Source organism: Entelurus aequoreus, linkage group LG28, assembly GCF_033978785.1.
Source record: "Entelurus aequoreus isolate RoL-2023_Sb linkage group LG28, RoL_Eaeq_v1.1, whole genome shotgun sequence".
Classification (NCBI taxonomy): domain Eukaryota; kingdom Metazoa; phylum Chordata; class Actinopteri; order Syngnathiformes; family Syngnathidae; genus Entelurus; species Entelurus aequoreus.
Window position 1 is genome coordinate 27,276,199 of NC_084758.1, and position 19,112 is coordinate 27,295,310.

General features: G+C 39.3%; 1 protein-coding gene across 3 annotated transcripts in view; it reads left to right on the top strand.

Annotated features, from left to right (window-relative positions):
* Window positions 1–19,112, top strand: part of LOC133644964 (complexin-2-like) — a 259,003-nt gene that overhangs the window by 62,058 nt on the left and 177,833 nt on the right. The window contains exon 1 of one of the 3 annotated variants that reach the window (XM_062039731.1): window positions 15,504–15,613. The exons of the other annotated variants lie outside the window; for them this stretch is intronic. The gene's annotated coding sequence lies outside the window, so the exon portion shown is untranslated. Of the gene's footprint in view, window positions 1–15,503; window positions 15,614–19,112 lie in introns of those variants that run through there. 3 annotated transcript variants of the gene reach the window in all.

Genomic DNA, 19,112 nt, shown 5'->3' on the forward strand with positions numbered 1-19,112 from the left:
AATAAACGCAGGGTATCGATTTCTTTTTCCATCTTACTTGTCTTTTTACTTGTGTAGTCGCTGAGGTATCGGGTGTGCTACATCTTAACGATGTTGTCCAGACCATGTGAGCTTTAATAGAAAAACTAATGTTACAAAACAAAACATGACTTTACTGGTAAGAGAAGCAAACAACTGCTGCTGGAACACAAAGGAGGTTTTAGTGCATGTGTGTGAAGAGCTAGAAAAAAACCCTGCTTGGTCTCCCAGCTCACGCCTGATTCCTAATAGAGATGTCGTTCGCGAACGAATGCGAGTCATTTGAGTGAGAGACGTTTTTAATGCACTTAAAAACATGGCGTCATCCGACGAGCAAATTGACTGGGAAATGAGTCAGAGTCAAAGAAAACATATTACTTTATTTTGTTAGGTGTGGCGGCTAATATGAAGCCGGTCATTAAGGAGAAAACCTAAACGTAGTTAAACCGGGTGTATAACATAGTGCTTTTATTTTGAAGCCGGAAACGTTTGTGATTGTTTTGAGAACGTGTCTTGACATGTTTTGATGTCGGATCGACTGTTTGCAATAAAAAAGTCTCCTATCGACATCCTGCCGACCGTATTTCATTTCTGTGGAGCTTTTATGTCATCTTGCTTACTAAGTCAGTCACAGTAACAATCTAAATGTCATGTTATCACTGCACCCTAACTGTAATCTAAACACCACCCACCTCCGACTGACGTGCGCAGCAGGCGTTTGCTGCAGGGATGTCACCTCTTCTCACGGCGAAAAATAATCATTTCTTGTCGGGAGAACAACTTGCCATGGCTTTGAAGCTGATATTTCCATTCCATTTCCATCCTTTCCGTTTCTGCTCACTTGTGGCTCACCAGTAGCAAGTAAACTGCAGCCAAGTTCTCCCGGTACGGCATGGCTCGAGTGTCAAAAAGGACGCGTGTGCGTTAATCATTAATAATACATATATATGTATATATACATACATATATACATGTGTATATGCTCAGTGGCCTTGTGGTTAGAGTGTCCGCCCTGAGATCAGTAGGTGGTGAGTTCAAACCCCGGCCGAGTCATACCAAAGACTATAAAAATGGGACCCATTACCTTCCTGGCACTCAGCATCAAGGGCTGGAATTGGGGGTTAAATCACCAAAAATGATTCCCAGGCGCGGCCACCACTGCTGCCCACTGCTCACCTCACCTCCCAAAGGGTTAACAAGGGTGATGGGTCAAATGCAGAGGATAATTTCACCACACCTAGTGTGTGTGTGACAATCATTGGTACTTTAATTTTATATATATATATACGTACATATATACATGGATATGTATATATGTGTATATATATATATTCTTTGTGTATATGTGTAAATGCATGTATGTGTGTATATGTATGTATATTTCTGTGTACATTATATATGTATATGTGTATGTATATACAGTATGTATATATGTATGTATATTATAAAAGTATGTATGTATTCATATTATACATGTATATATGTTTGTATATTATATGTATGTATGTATATTATATATGTAGGTATATTATACATGTATGTATATATTTATGTATATTATATGTATGTATGTATATTATGTGTATGTGTAAGTATATATGTAAGTATATTATATATGTATGTATGTACACACACATATACTGTGTAAATATAATATACATATGATATATGTATAATATAAAAGTATATATGTATGTATATTACATATATGTATGTATGTATATTATACATTTATGTATATTGTATGTATGTGTATATATATATATATATACACACGTATACACATTTATGTCTGTATGTATATATATATATATATATATATATATATATATATATATATATATATATATATATATATAGGGCACGTCTGATCGGCAGGAGGCCACGAGGAAGACCCAGGACACGTTGGGGGAACTATGACTCCCAGGTGGACTGAGAACGCCTCGGCATCCCCCGTGAGGAGCTGGACGAAGTGGCGGGGGAGAGGGAGGTTTGGGTTTCTCTACTTTGGCTGCTGCCCCCGCGACTTGACCTCAGATAAGGGAAGAAGATGGATGTGTGTGTATATATATATAATGTGTATATATATGTGTGTATATATATATGTATATATATATATATATATATATATATATATATATATATATATATATATATATATATATATATATATATATATATATATATATCAGACTTAGAGTGAACTAGATGTGTTTTTTGCCAAACTGTCTAATTTTAAAGAAAAACAATTGAAAAAAATAAATGTTTGACCAAATATCCACACATTTGCAGGCATCCACTATATTGGACCCCCTATGGGGTCATAAACCACACGCTAACAGGCGTCATGCTCAGTGCACACACGACAACCCCACGAAGGCAACCTGTTTATCAATAAGATTAATGGCGGGGCATAATGCCGATCGTATGACTGCTCCTGCACGCCCGTGCCTGAAAGCGCTCCGAAAATCACTTAATGTGAATTAGTATTGATCCCTGCCTCTCATCAATAGTCATCTAAGAGGCCAACGGGGACCGCAGGGAGCTTTGGGGAGTATGATGGTGCAGGAGGAGAAGAAATGGGGCGTGGGGGGGTGAAGCTGAAAGAACGCTGTAACACGTGAGAAAGCTTTTCCCACCAGTGGTCTCAGACTGCTAGTTTTAGCCCCGGGATGCACATTTACCAGAAGATTACATACTGCAACGGCAAGCTGCGTTCATGCACAGTCCCATTATGATGTGTTTTTAAGCCAAAATGAAGAGGTTGCGTTAAATCCATTTGTCGTGAGACGCCATAAAAATGATATATATGACACTTAGCTTTTATTACATAAGGATATGCAACACAAGAGCTGCATCAAACATTGTGCCTTTGCAAAGATAATGACTTTAAATTCAACAATATGTTGACTATTGTCAGTGAACTCTTTCTAATATCCGGGTGGGACATTTTGACTGAAACATTGCACGATGTACAATCTTGCATTGTGACGCCCACTCACTAATTACCGGTGGTCCCCCCACAATCTTTAGTCTCCACAATGGCGACGATTATCCCCCTCTGTGCCAGATAATGCAGTAATTACCACTTCCTGTATGGAAGCTCATGCAGGGCTGTTGGTTTATTAGGGCGCTTTCACTCTTTTGAAACTGTCATATCTACTGTACTGTGGAATGACATGTTTGTCCACATGGTGTAGGGCAGGGGTCGGCAACCCAAAATGTTGAAAGAGCCATATTGGACTGGAAAAAAAAAGAAAAAAAATCTGTCTGGAGTCGTATGACGTTAGTGTCTATGTTAGCTATATTAGCCTACTATCAAAATGACTTTGTATATATATAAATGTATAAGAAACAAAAAAACAATGAAAGTGTCAACTGTATATGGCTTGTATATATGCATTTCATGAAAGGAATAAAAAGAAATGATGATGATGACTTTAAAAGTCTTATATAAGTGTTATAATGAAGGCAACACATGATGTAAGTGTCTATATTGGCCTACTATAAAAATGACTTTAAAAGTCTTATATAAGTGTTATACTGAAGGCAACACATGATGTAAGTGTCTATATTAGCTGTATTAGCCTACTTTCAAAATGACTATATAAGTGTTATAATGAAGGCAACACATTAAGTGTCTATATTAGCTATATTAGCCTACTATAAAAATGACTTTAAAAGTCTTATATAAGTGTTATAATGAAGGCAACACATTAAGTGTCTCTATTAGCTATATTAGCCTACTATAAAAATGACTTTAAAAGTCTTATATAAGTGTTATAATGAAGGCAACACATTAAGTGTCTCTATTAGCTATATTAGCCTACTATAAAAATGACTTTAAAAGTCTTATATAAGTGTTATAATGAAGGCAACACATGACGTGTTGATAGTAGCTATATTAGCCTACTATCAAAATGACTTTAAAAGTCTTATATAAGTGTTATACTGAAGGCGACATGTGATGTGTCTATATTAGCCTACTATCAAAATGACTTTATAAGTCTATAAGTGTTATAATGAAGGCAACACATGACGTGTTTATAGTAGCTATATTAGCCTACTATCAAAATGACTAAGTCTTATATAAGTGTTATAATGAAGGCAACACATGATGTGAGTGTCTATATTAGCCTACTATCAAAATGACTTTAAGTCTTATATAAGTGTTATAATGAAGGCAACACATGATGTGTCTATATTAGCCTACTATCAAAATGACTTTAAAAGTCGTATATAAGTGTTATAATGAAGGCAACACATAATGTAAGTGTAGCTATATTCAATTAAAAATTAAAAATTGCAAGTGATAAAAGCTTATTTAGTAAAATGAAAAGAAATGTAAAGCTATCTATATATATAAATTAAAGGCCTACTGAAATGAATTTTTTTTATTTAAACGGGGATAGCAGATCTATTCTATGTGTCATACTTGATCATTTCGCGATATTGCCATATTTTTGCTGAAAGGATTTAGTATAGAACAACGACGATAAAGATTGCAACTTTTGGTATCTGATAAAAAAAAGGCTTGCACCTACCGGAAGTAGCGTGACGTAGTCAGTTGAACATATACGCAAAGTTCCCTATTGTTTACAATGATGGCCGCATGAAGTGAGAGAGATTCGGACCGAGAAAGCGACAATTTCCCCATTAATTTGAGCGAGGATGAAAGATTTGTGGATGAGTAAAGTGCAAGTGAAGGACTAGTGGGGAGTTGAAGCTATTCAGATAGGGAAGATGCTGTGAGAGCCGGGGGTGACCTGATATTCAGCTGGGAATGACTACAACAGTAAATAAACACAAGACATATATATACTCTATTAGCCACAACACAACCAGGCTTATATTTAATATGCCACAAATTAATCCTGCATAAAAACACCTGCGTGTTTGTTATGCTAGCTCCTAGCTCCTCTGCTAGCTCCTAGCTCCATAGAACACGCCAATACAATTCAAACACCTGATCAACACACACAATCACTCAGCCCAAAAGACCGTTTACCTAACCCAAGGTTCATAAAGCTTATATATTTTTAAAAAGTTACGTACGTGACGCGCACATACGGTCAAGTTATCGAATGTTTAGCAGCCAAGGCTGCATACTCACGGTACCTGATATTCAGCTGGGAATGACTACAACAGTAAATAAACACAAGACATATATATACTCTATTAGCCACAACACAACCAGGCTTATATTTAATATGCCACAAATTAATCCTGCATAATAACACCTGCGTGTTTGTTATGCTAGCTCCTAGCTCCTCTGCTAGCTCCTAGCTCCATAGAACACGCCAATACAATTCAAACACCCGATCAACACACACAATCACTCAGCCCAAAAGACCGTTCACCTAACCCAAGGTTCATAAAGCTTATATATTTTTAAAAAGTTACGTACGTGACGCGCACTTACGGTACGGTACGTGTTATGCTAGCTCCTAGCTCCTCTGCTAGCTCCTAGCTCCATAGAACACGCCAATACAATTCAAACACATGATCAACACACACAATCACTCAGCCCAAAAGACCGTTCACCTAACCCAAGGTTCATAAAGCTTATATATTTTAAAAAAGTTACGTACATACGCAAAAAAAAGCCAAAGCTGCATACTCACAGTAGCACGTCTGCGTCTTTGTCATCCAAATCAAAGTAATCCTGGTAAGAGTCTGTGTTGTCCCAGTTCTCTACAGGCGTCTGTGTATCCAAATCAAAAGTCCTCCTGGTTAGAGTCTCTGTTATCCGAGTTCTTCCATCTTGACTGCATCTTTCGGGAATGTAAACAAAGAAGCGCCGGCTGTGTACTGTTGTGGCTGACTACGTTCGAAAAATACGTCCATTTCGCACCGACAACTTTCTTCTTTGCTTGCTTGGCTTCCTTCTCCATAATGCAATGAACATGATTGAAACAGATTCACGAACACAGATGTCCAGAATACTGTGGAATTATGAAATGAAAACAGAGCTTTTTCGTACCGGCTTCAATGTGGAAGGCATACCCGTGTTCGTCGGGCTACGTCACGCGCATACGTCATCCTCAGAGGCGTTTCGAACCGGAAGTTTAGCGGCAAATTTAAAATGTCACTTTATAAGTTAACCCGGCCGTATTGGCATGTGTTATAATGTTAAGATTTCATCATTGATATATAAACTATCAGACTGCGTGGTCGGTAGTAGTGGGTTTCAGTAGGCCTTTAAAGGTGCATCAATAATATTTTTTTTATCAAATCGTAGCTCCTGAATCGTAATCTAATCATGGGGTGGCCTAAGATTACCACCATATATTGGTAGCAGAAAGAAACAACCCCTTTTGTGTGAGTGGGTGTGTATGAGTGTGAATGGGGGAGGGAGGTTTTTTTTTTTTTTGGGTTGATGCACTAGTTGAAAGTGTATCGTGTGTTTTTTCTATGTTCATTTAATAAAAAAAAAAGTTTACCACCTCTAATGTGATATATATATATATATATATATATATATATATATATATATATATATATATATATATATATATATATATATATATATATATATATATATATATATATATATGTATATATATGTCGTAGTCAAAAATGTACATAAACTTGTAAAGAACTTAATGTCATGGCTGTCTTGAGTTTCCAATAATTTCTACAACTCTTATTTTCCTCAGTACCATGGACAGCGGCGGTGACTTTTCCTCCTACAGGCAGCACTGACTTACACCTGCCCCCACAATGTTCATAACCTTTGGGATGATACATGGATTTACAATTAGTTGATTGGCCTGAGGGGGTCCGTAACGTTCCCACTGTCACTAGGCGACTTTAAGGAGGGTGGCAGGAACCCTGGCACACAAAAACTGCAGACTAGTGATGGGAATGATGGCTCTTTGTGGAGAGATGGCTCTTTTGGCTTGGCTCAATAATAAGCTCCAAAGTGGATTCCTCAGAATTTTTTTATTACCTAATTATGTGCAAAAACAATAACTAATTTAAAAACACATTAAATATAACTCATAGATGGTGTTATTGATAAACTAAAACCTCTAAAGGCTTAGTGGCCACATGCGTGGACAGCACCTTTTAGCTCTTATGTCCAAAATTGTGTACACTACTGAATTGGGGTCTTATGGCCGCTTATGTGGACACTTATACTGCCATCTGGTGGTGTCAGAAGAGTGTAACGTACAATGGAATTTGGGAAAAAAAAGTGTAAAAATAAGAATTAGCATGTCACTAAAAATGAAGTACACGTTTATGTACTTATGGACTAAGTACATCATATAAAAAGATGATTCTTAGTTTTTATTCTAATTAGGGTCCAATAAGCCCAAATAGCAAAGAGAAATACAAAAAAGCATGTAAACAAACAGCTTGGGCCCTAAGAGGTTTAACGTATATATAAATTCATTTGGAATAAAAAAAGACCCATTTTAATTTGTGAAAAAACACCAAATTCACTCAACCAAATATAAAATGTGCAAACCAAAAAGAAAAAGCAGCATCTAGGTGAGGTTTTAACGAAGATTGGCATTTAAAAAAACCTTTGGCCTCAGCTTAGAGGGGCTCATCCTGTTTCTCCTGTCTGTTCAATCAATCAATCAATCAATCAAAGTTGACCACAAATGCCCCCAAGGCTCTGATCCCACATCAGGGCAAGAAAAAACTCAACCCAATGGGACAATGAGAAACCTTGGAAGGGAAATGTGCCGAGTGGATACGGTTAATAATGTGAGAGTCCAATCCTTAGGGATGCCAGCAGGGGATCGACGATGGGATCGACGGTATCGAAAGCAGCACTTTCGTTTTTGCGAGGGCTGTCCCTATAGAGTGATTTTGCCCTGATACCGGACTGAAAGGGTTCACAGAGATTGTTGTACGCGAAGTGTTTGTTTAGCTGTTGTGCAACAATTTTTTCAAGGATTTTCGAGATAGAGGGAAGGTGGGACACCGGCCGGAGGTCAGAATGGAGATGAGGTCTTTTGAGCAGAGGAGGAATAACCACTTTCAATAATAATATTTAGCACTGATGGTCTTAATATTACAAACAGCTCCTTGATAAGTTTCCCAGGAAGTGAGTTAAGTAAACATGTTTTATCCCATTTACGAGTCGCAGGAGTTCCTCTGTTATTTCTTTTAAAAAAAAACACATTATTTTGGAGCTCAATATCCGTTGTACACACATTCCTATCCGCGGTAATAGAACCCAGTTGTAGCTGGGACGCATTATCTTTAATCTCCTTTTTAATTGGTTAAATTTTCTTCCTAAAGAATTGCATAAAGTCATCAGCCGAGTGGGTGGAGCTACTGGGAGGAGTCCCTTTTTGGGTTAGCGATGCTACTGCACTGAACAAATATAGACCGTTTTTGTTGAGTAGTAATTAGCTCTAGTGGTTAGAGCAGTGGTTCTTAACTAGGGATGTCCGATAATGGCTTTTTGCCGATACCCGATATGCCGATATTGTCCAACTCTTTAATTACCGATACCGATATCAACCGATACCGATATCAACCGATATATACAGTCGTGGAATTAACACATTATTATGCCTAATTTGGATAACCAGGTATGGTGAAGATAAGGTACTTTTTAAAAAAATGAATCAAATAAAATAAGATAAATAAATTAAAAACATTTTCTTGAATAAAAAAGAAAGTAAAACAATATAAAAACAGTTACATAGAAACTAGTAATTAATGAAAATTTGTAAAATTAACTGATAAAGGTTAGTATTATTATTGGACCAGCAGCACGCACAATCATGTGTGCTTACGGACTGTATCCCTTGCAGACTGTATTGATATATAATGTAGGAAGCAGAATATTAATAACAGAAAGAAACAACCCTTTTGTGTGAATGAGTGTAAATGGGGGGAGGGAGGTTTTTTGGGTTGGTGCACTAATTGTAAGTGTATCTTGTGTTTTTTACGTGGATTTAATAATAAAAAAAAAAAACGATACTGATAATAAAAAAAACGATACCGATAATTTCCGATATTACATTTTAACGCATTTATCGTCCGATAATATCGGCAGACCGATATTATCGGACAACTCTATTCTTAACCTTGCTAGAGATGCCGAACCCCACCAGTTACATATGCGCATTCACCGAACCCTTCTTTAGTGAAAAATAAAATGTTGGGTTTTTTTTCAATTTCAAGTCAAAGTTATGTTTTTTTACTGGTGCGCAAAATGAACCGTGCATCATCACCTTGTTCAAAGAACAAAACCAACACAGCGCATGAACTCACAACAAATTACACACAAATCAGTCTGACTTCTGCTGTTGCCGTATCCATAAAGCCGATAGGGAGAAGTTTTTATTTACCAATGAGTCGGGTGTGTCTTGACCTCCGCGCCGGAGGCTCCGTCGAACCCCTGAGGCCGACTCACCGAATCCCCTAGGGTTGGATCGAACCCAGGTTAAGATACACTGGGTTAGAGTGTCCGCCCTGAGATCGGTAGGTTGTGAGTTCAAAACCCGGCCGAGTCATACCAAAGACTATGAAAATGGGACCCATTACTTCCCTGCTTGGCACTCAGCATCAAGGGTTGGAATTGGGGGTTAAATCACCAAAAATGATTCCCGGGCGCGGCCACCGCTGCTGCCCACTGCTCCCCTCACCTCCCAGGAGGTGAACAAGGGTGATGGGTCAAATGCAGAGAATAATTTTGCCACACCTGGTGTGTGTGTTACTATCATTGATACTTTAACTTGAACTTAACTTTAGCTAAGCTAAGAGCGTGTTTATAAGTTATTAAACTATCACTCTATGCTTGATGGAAAACCTCAAGTTTAGTCACACGCCATTTGCGTTCCAGTTGTCTAAATCAGTGTTTTTCAACCTTTTCTCAGCCAAGGCACATTTTTTTTCATTGAAAAAATCTCGAGGCACACCACGAGCAGAAAACATAAAAAATGAAACTCAGCAGCCGATAGTGACAATAAAAAATTGTTCTCGCAATTGTTGGATATGAATTCAAACCATAACCAAGCATGCATCACTACAGCTCTTGTCTCAAAGTACTGTCATGACCTGTCACATCACGCCGTGACTTATATGGAGTTTTTTGCTGTTTTCCTGTGTGTAGTGTTTTAGTTCTTGTCTTGCGCTCCTATTTTGTTGTTGATTGTCATGTCATGTACGGATGTACTTTGTGGACGCCGTCTGCTGATCCACACGCTGTAAGTCTTTGCTGTCGTCCAGCATTCTGTTTTTGTTTACTTTGCAGCCAGTTCAGTTTTAGCTTCGTTTTGCATTTGTTTTGTTTATTTTTGGTTTAAGCATTAGATACCTTTTTACCTGCACACTGCCTCCCGCTGTCGTCTGCACATTGTGATCACGAGAAACCATGTTCCCGACATCTACAAAGCAATTGGCTACCTGCTGCCACCTACTGATATGGAAGAGTATTACCGATCTCTAGACAGCACCAACACTCAACAACGGCACATTAGCGGATTATAATTACTGGTTTGCAAAAAATATTTTTAACCCAATTAAGTGAAATTACATAATCTCCCACGGCACACCAGACAATATCTCACGGTACACTAGTGTGCCGCGGCACAGTGGTTGAAAAACACTAGTCTAAATGATAGTTTAAAAGCTCCGTTTTTTTCTGTGAACCAGAGGCATGCCTTTTAGGGGCCTTTTATTTAGCTTTAGCGGTGCTATACCATCAATGGTGTTGCGCAGGGCATCGTTAAAGTAGTTAGTGAGGTTATCGATAATAATTTGGGAATGGTGTCAATACTGCGGTCGGCAGTTGTGATGTGGCGGCTGCTAAGGCGGTGGTTATTTGTAGCTTGTTGACTGTTTTTGAGGGGGCAGATGTTGCTACTATGCACAGTCAAGATGTGAAAGTGCGGGTTGTTTGTGGAGCCTGCTCCATATGACATTTTGACTTTACAAGGTGTACACTGTGCCTTTCCGCAGTCCAATACTTTAAAATGTGTCCAAATTTGACTCCTTTTCTTGCTGTCACTCATCTTCGGTAAAATGGTAAAAATGCTCATGTGCTCCTCTCGCTGTCGTCTCTCTCCCTCCTGTTGGTGTGCGCGCTGCATGCAAGGGTCTGTAAGTGTAAGATGTGTAAGTTACCCATGTCTTGGGCACTAATACACCCCCATACCATCACACATGCTGGCTTTTCAACTTTGCGCCTATAACAGTCCGGATGGTTCTTTTCCTCTTTGGTACGGAGGACACGACGTCCACAGTTTCCAAAAACAATTTGAAATGTGGACTCGTCAGACCACAGAACACTTTTCCGTTTTGAATCAGTCCATTTTAGATGAGCTCGGGCCCAGCGAAGTCGGCGGTGTTTCTGGGTGTTGTTGATAAATGGCTTTCGCTTTGCATTGTAGAGTTTTAACTTGCACTTACAGGTGTAGCGACCAACTGTAGTTACTGACCGTGGGTTTCTGAAGTGTTCCTGAGCCCATGTGGTGATATCCTTTACACACTGATGTTGCTTTTTGATGCAGTTCCGCCTGAGGGATCAAAGGTCCGTAGTATGATCGCTTACGTGCAGTGATTTCTCCAGATTCTCTGAAGCTTTTGATGATATTACGGACCGTAGATGGTGAAATCCCTAAATTCCTTGCAATAGCTCGTTGAGAAATGTTGTTCTTAAACTGTTGGACAATTTGCTCATGCATTTGTTCACAAAGTGGTGACCCTCACCCCGTCCTTGTTTGTGAATGACTGAGCATTTCATGGAAGCTGCTTTTATACCCAATCATGGCACCCACCTGTTCCCAATTAGCCTGTTCACCTGTGGGATGTTCCAAATAAGTGTTTGCTGAGCATTCCTCAACTTTCTCAGTCTTTTTTGCCACTTGTGCCAGCCTTTTTTTTTTCCAAATGCGCTAATATTTGCAAATAAATAACAGTTTTCCAGTTCGAAAAGTTAAGTATCTTGTCTTTGCAGTCTATTCAATTAAATATAAGTTGAAAAGGATTTGCAAATCATTGTATTCTGTTTTTATTTATGATTTACACAACGTGCCAACTGCACTGCTTTTGGGGTTTGTACCTTTCGATGCTCAGTGTGGAACTACCAGCCACGCAACAAACTCTAAAGTACTGTATGAAGAGACAAACAATGCGATGACTGCAGTTTGTATGTACACGACAGTAGTTTCTGGCGATTTACGCCGCTTTGCGCTGGTCCTCATGGGGAAATGTGGTCTTCCTTCAGGCAAAACAGTACCGCTCTAGTCCACTGGCACTGCCAAAATCAAGCAAAACTGAGCGTTTTTAAGAGGGGTTTTAAAATCCTGATTGTCGGCCGAACACATGTCATTTATATCAGTGGTCCCCAACCTTTTTAGGGCTGCGGACTGGTCAACGCTTGAAAATGAGTCCCAATTTTTTATTTTATTTTATTTTATTTTATTTTATTTTTTTCATAAAGAAATACAATCATGTGTGCTTACGGACTGTATCCCTGCAGACTGTATTGATACATATTGATATATAATGTATATATTGTGTTTTTTATGTTGATTTAATAAAAAGTAAATACATTTAAAAAAAAAAAAGAAAGTTTTTTATTTTTTTATTTCTTGTGCGGCCCAGTACCAATCGGTCCGCGGCCTGTTGGTTGAGGACCACTGATTTATATCGTCTGAACCGGGGTCTTAAACGTACGGCCAGAGATCAGGGGCCGTACTTATCAAGCTTCTTAGAGTGCCATTTTACACTTAAGTCCTGAGAATTTGCGAAATGTAATCCTACTCTCAAACTTAAGAATAAAAGCTTTTTATCAACGTTCTTAAGTCTAAGAATCACTCCTACTCTCCACGATATTTAAGAGACCTTCAGAGGTGTCTTAAGTGGTTAGGAGTTGCCAGCAGGGGATGGCACTGAGGCGAGAGAGACGTGCGCGAACGTTCTGGGAACGGAACAATGTTTTTTTTTTTTTTGATGACGAGCAGCTGATCAAACGGTATCGTTTAGACAGAGCGGATATTATTTTTGTCACAGATTTAATACTTTTCGATTCCTTGTTGATTTCTGCATGTGTCTGCAGTGGGCTAGTATATATAGAGCCACCCACACCAGTTTCAAATTAGTTGCCTAATTAATGAATTGGAAAGAAAATGTTATGACAGTAGCGTATGTGTGTGGCCGTGAGGTGAGTGACGTCAGTGAGTGTGTGGGCGAGAGAAGAGAGGGAGCGGTAGCGTGAGTGCCGGCGGGGACTAGTTTGTTTTGTATTATTTTGTAGTTTATTGTCAAAATATACACTCCCATTGTCCACTTAAATATTTCCAAGATATTTCTTTATTCTTAGACAACGGATTCCCTTCCGTGATTGGTCATTTCTATGGACACAGAAATGACGTCACCTAAAATTGCGTTTACGGCACATAGTAATGTCGTAATTCAGCTCTGAGTGTGACACTTAAGATTCAGTCCTACACTTCGCTGAAAGTGTGAGTAAGACGCTTGATAACTAACTTTTAAGTGCAGCTTTCAGCGAATAATTATTTACTCTTAAGTCAACTCTTAGCAGACTTCTTAGGAGTAATTCTAAGAAGCTTGATAAGTACGGCCCCGGGCCCCGCAACCAGGTTTTATCCGGCCCGCGGGGTGGGTTAGCTAAGTATAAAAATTAACCTGACATTTTTTAATGAAAGAAACAGCTGTTCTAAATGTGTCCACTAGATGTCACAACAGCAATTCTTTGTATCTTTGTAGATGATGCTACATATGTACAAAATAAACCACATGATGTTAGTACATCAGTCGAGGAAAATGATCCAACTACATAAATAACATCCTGTAATTGGATTTTTATATAATTATTTTGTCTTGATAGATTGAAAATGAACACCAATGAGTTGACTAATGAACATTATCACATAATTTATTCAGAAAATATAAATAACGACAATTCAATTATGAACACACAATCCTGCCCACCCACTCCACCTGCCAATTAAGGGACAGCGGAGCTCATACTCCAACAGGCTCCTTCAACTTCCTTCCCGCACTGTGCGATTCAAGAACTCCTTCATTCCACACTCCATCCAGCTGTATAATCACTCGCCATACAGCAATAGATGACATCTGCCTATTACCTGACACCTGACATGTTAACGACTTCTTTGTTTATAATGTCTATTTCCTGCTGGATCTACTCTCTATTTTATGCTGCTGCTGTCACATATACTGTAATATTGTACATGGTCATTGGTATATATTGTATATGTTATAGACATAATATAATATATCTGTATATATATTATTCTGTACATCATATGTATATATTAGATTTTTTATCGCTATATTAGTCTATTTATACCTGCATTGTCCTTTCCATCCTTACACTTTCCATCATTGTAACTGAGCTACTGTGTTGAACAATTTCCTTTGTGGATCATTAAAGTATGTCTAAGTCTAACATGTAAGTGTAAAAAAAACCTAACAACATTATGATTGATTGAGAGCGCCCAGTCACATAATATCTACGGCTTTTCACACACACAAGTGAATGCAAAGCATACTTGGTCAACAGCCATACAGGTCACACTGAGGGCGGCCGTATAAACAACTTTAACACTGTTACAAATATGCGCCACACTGTGAACCCACACCAAACAAGAATGACGAACACATTTCGGGAGACCATCCGCACCGTAACACAACATTGGGACGGCGTGGCGAAGTTGGTAGAGTGGCCGTGCCAGCAATCGGAGGGTTGCTGGTTACTGGGGTTCAATCCCCACCTTCTACCATCCTAGTCACGTCCGTTGTGTCCTTGGGCAAGACACTTCACCCTTGCTCCTGATGGGTGCTGGTTAGCGCCTTGCATGGCGGCTCCCGCCATCAGTGTGTGAATGTGGAAATAGTGTCAAAGCGCTTTGAGTACCTTGAAGGTAGAAAAGCGCTATACAAGTATAACCCATTTATCATTTATTTATATGTAAACACAACAGAGCAAATACCCAGAACCCCTTGCAGCACTAACTCTTCCGGGACGCTACAATATACACCCCCCCGCTACTCCCTACCCAAGACCCTGCCCACCTCAACCTCCTCATGCTCTCTCAGGGAGAGCATGTCCCAAATTCCAAGCTGCTGTTTTGAGGCATGTTGTAATTTTTTTCCCCATAACTTGAGTTGATTTATTTTGGAAAACCTTGTTACATTGTTTAATGCATCACAACAAAATTAGGCATAATAATGTGTTAATTCCACAACTGTATGTATCGGAATCGGTAATTAAGAGTTGGACGATATCGGATATCGGCAAAAAAAGCCATTATCGGACATTTCTACTGTATATATTTGATCTCCATCATGTCGGGAGGGGGGGCGGGGCCCAATGAGGAAGGGGTCGTGAGTGGGACGTTTCCCGCCATCTTCCCGCCATGTGATCCAGCCCCGCCTCCCTCTCCTCCTCGCTCTCTACGTGCGTGCGGGAAGCAGCAAGGACGTCCTCCCCTTTTTTTTTTGTTGTTGTCCCTCCTCCTCCTCCTCCTCCTCCTCCTCCTCCTCCTCCTCCTCCTCCTCACATCTGCAGACGATGCGAAGGACGAGAGCCGCTAGGACAACTTCCGACTCTCTGACCGCGCGAGGCTCGCAGGTAAAAACCGACGCGTTCGACGGCGCGGCGTGGGCGTGGGAGAGGAGCTGTCCGCTCGCCGCGGTGCTGAAAGCTTCGCGGCTGTTTTGTGTGGTTTATTCATTTTTATTTGTTGTTTTTTTTTGGCCTCTCTTTTCACCAGCTACAGCGCGCGCGCACGTCCGGTGACACGCGCGCGCTCGCGCGTGCTTTGAACGGACGCAAAGTTTGATCCGCGGGCGTGTACGTGCACGCCGAGGGACTTCCCCCGACGTGCACCTGTGCTTCCAGTCAACGCGTGTTTGACCTGTGCGCGCAGGCGCAGAGGTCAACACACAGCTCGTTGTGTCGTGCTGGTGTGTAACTTAAGCGGGCAGTTGTGTGTGGTTTTTTTTTTTTTTTTTTTTTTTGGCTCCACACCGGGTCAGCTTGTAAGGCGCGAGTTGTGTGGGCAGACCGGCGATGCTGTTCATGGTTGTGTGTGTGGGTGTGTGCTGGTTGTGTGTTGAACCGGAGATGGTGCGTTAACGCGGGTTGAGCGCAGGTGTGTTTTGCGTGTGTGTTGCGTTGCAACCACTGACCTTCATTTGATTAGTGATCATCATTATTAGGGGTGTGTTCAAAATAAATACATCATTAGTCGCGGTTTGTAATCAAATAAATGGTAAAAAATGGTAAATGGGTTATACTTTTCTACCTTGAATAGTGTCAAAGCGCTTTGACACTATTTCCACATTCACACACAGACACACACACATTCTTGTATTTGGCACCTTCTTGAGACCTCCGAAAAATGCCTACCTCTTTAAATTAACCAAAAATCCCGACTTTGGAGCAATGTTCACAGACTCTAGTATTTGCCTCTATATTAGATGCAATGGTTTTCTGTATTGGGACCATGATTTATGTCCTAACTTGTTCACACCTCCTCATATGGAAGCTACTTTTCCTTGTTGATGTCTCAAAGAGGGTAGCAACACACACACACACACACACACACACACACACACACACATACATACATACATACATACATACATACACACGCACACACACATATGCATACACACACACACACATTCTTGTATTTGTTACCTTCTTGAGACCTCTGAAAAATGCCTATCCCTTTAGGACCACCCTTTCTAGATATATAAAGATTTGTATTTATAACATTAATAATATTCACATACTATGCAAATATAAAAAAGTTAAGCTTTTATTTATTATTTTTTGTAAATGGTTTCTAATCTTCATTATTTACTTATATTACAGTATGTCTCTATATACATATTTATTTGATTAATTTTGGCCAAAAGGGGGCGCATTTCAATTCCTTACACACACTTGTTATTACATATGTTGACCAGAGGGGGAACACTTCAAATGTTTACACACTTGTTATTTCATATGTTGACCAAAGGGGGAGCACTTTTAAAAGTGACACACAGTCAATTTGAAAAATCCCTCCTTTTTGGGACCACCCTCATTTTGATAGATTTCACCACCAGGGGTGCAAATGAGACATTCTCTATTAGATGCAATGGTTTTCTGTATTGGGACCATGACTTATGTCCTAACTTGTTCACACCTCCTCATATGGAAGCTACTCTTCCTTCTTGATGTAACCAGGAGGGTAGAAATACAAGAACAAACACACACACACACACACACACACACACACACACACACACACGCACACACACACACACACACACCTACACACACTTGTATTTGGTACCTTCTTGAGACTTCCGAATAATGCCTACCTCTTTAGGACACCCTTTCTAGATATATAAAGATTTACATTAACATAAATAATATATGTGTACTATGAAAAGGTAAGCTTTTAGTTATTAATTTTTTTGTATATGGTTTTTAATCTTCATTATTTACTTATATTACAGTATGTCCTTATATACAGATGTATATATATATATATATTTTTTTTTTATTATTTTTGGCCAAAGGGGGCGCATTTCAATTTATTACACACACTTGTTATTACATATGTTGGCCAGAGGGGGAGCACTACAAATGTTTACACACACTTGTTATTTCATATGTTGACCAAAGGGGGAACACTTCAAATGTTTACACACACTCGTTATTTCATATGTTGACCAAAGGGGGAGCACTTTTAAAACCGACACAGTCAATTTGAAAAATCCCTCCTTTTTGGGACCACCCTCATTTTGATATTTCACCACCAGGGGTGCAAATGAGACATTCTCTATTAGATGCAATGGTTTTCTGTATTGGGACCATGATTTATGTCATCACTTGTTCACACCTCCTCATATGGAAGCTACTCTTCCTTGTTGGTGTCTCAAAAAGGGTAGAAATACAAAAACACACACACACCTTCTTGTATTTGTTACCTTCTTGAGATCTACGAAAAATGCCTATCTCTTTAGGATCACCCTTTCTAGATATATAAAGATTTGTATTTACAACATTAATAATATATACAAACTATGTAAATATAAAAAAGCTTGTTTTGAAAAATGAGTTGGAATTTCACAAGAAAAAGGTCACAATTTCACAAGAAAAACTTATAATTTTGGCAGTATTATAATAAAAGTCGTAATTCTACTCAATGCAAGTTACAATGTTACAAGAAAAACAGAACATTTGTGCAATATTATGATAAAAGTTGGAATTTTACTCAATAACGGTCGCAATTTTACAAGAAAAGCTTAACATTTTGGCAATTTTATGAAAAGAGTCGTAATTTTACTTGACGAAAGTCTCAAATTTGTAAGAAAACTGTAAAATGTTGGCAATATTATAATAATAATCGGGACTTCACTTGGCAAAAGTCATCATTTTACTCAAAAAAATTTCACTGTTTTACAAGAACAACAAAAAAATTGGCAATATTGTGATAAAATATTTCACCACTAGGGGTGCAAATGAGATCTCTATTTTTTGTTTTCTGTAATGCGCTTAAGGCCGATGACAAAGGAGTCTCGGACCACAGACGGCCCCTGTGCCGCACTTTGGGCAACCCAGCTGTAGAAGCTAACTGTTAATGGCCACTATAGTCTTAGTACCGTAGTGTATTTGTTCATCCTATGGTCACATATGGGACGCGGGTTGTCTTACGTCAGCACCGGAAGTCATAAAATCAGGAATAGGGAAGTCCTTCCTTAGCTGCCGTCTTGTTTTATCATATATTGCTGCCTTTGCACCTGTCGATGTTTACTTTTATATGCACATTAAATTACCCAAAAATCCTGACTTTGGAGCAATGTTCACGGACTCTAGTATGTGGCTCTCTATTCGATGGAATGGTTTTCTGTATTGGGACCATGATTTATGTCCTAATTTGTTGATGTCTCAAGAAGGGTAGAAATACAAGAACACACACACACTGATGGCGGGAGCTGCCATGGAAGGCGCTAACCACGACCCATCAGGAACAAGGGTGAAGTGTCTTGCTTAAGGACACAACGGACATGACTAGGGTGGTAGAAGCCGGGGATCGAACCAGGAACCCTCAGGTTGCTGGCACGGCCGC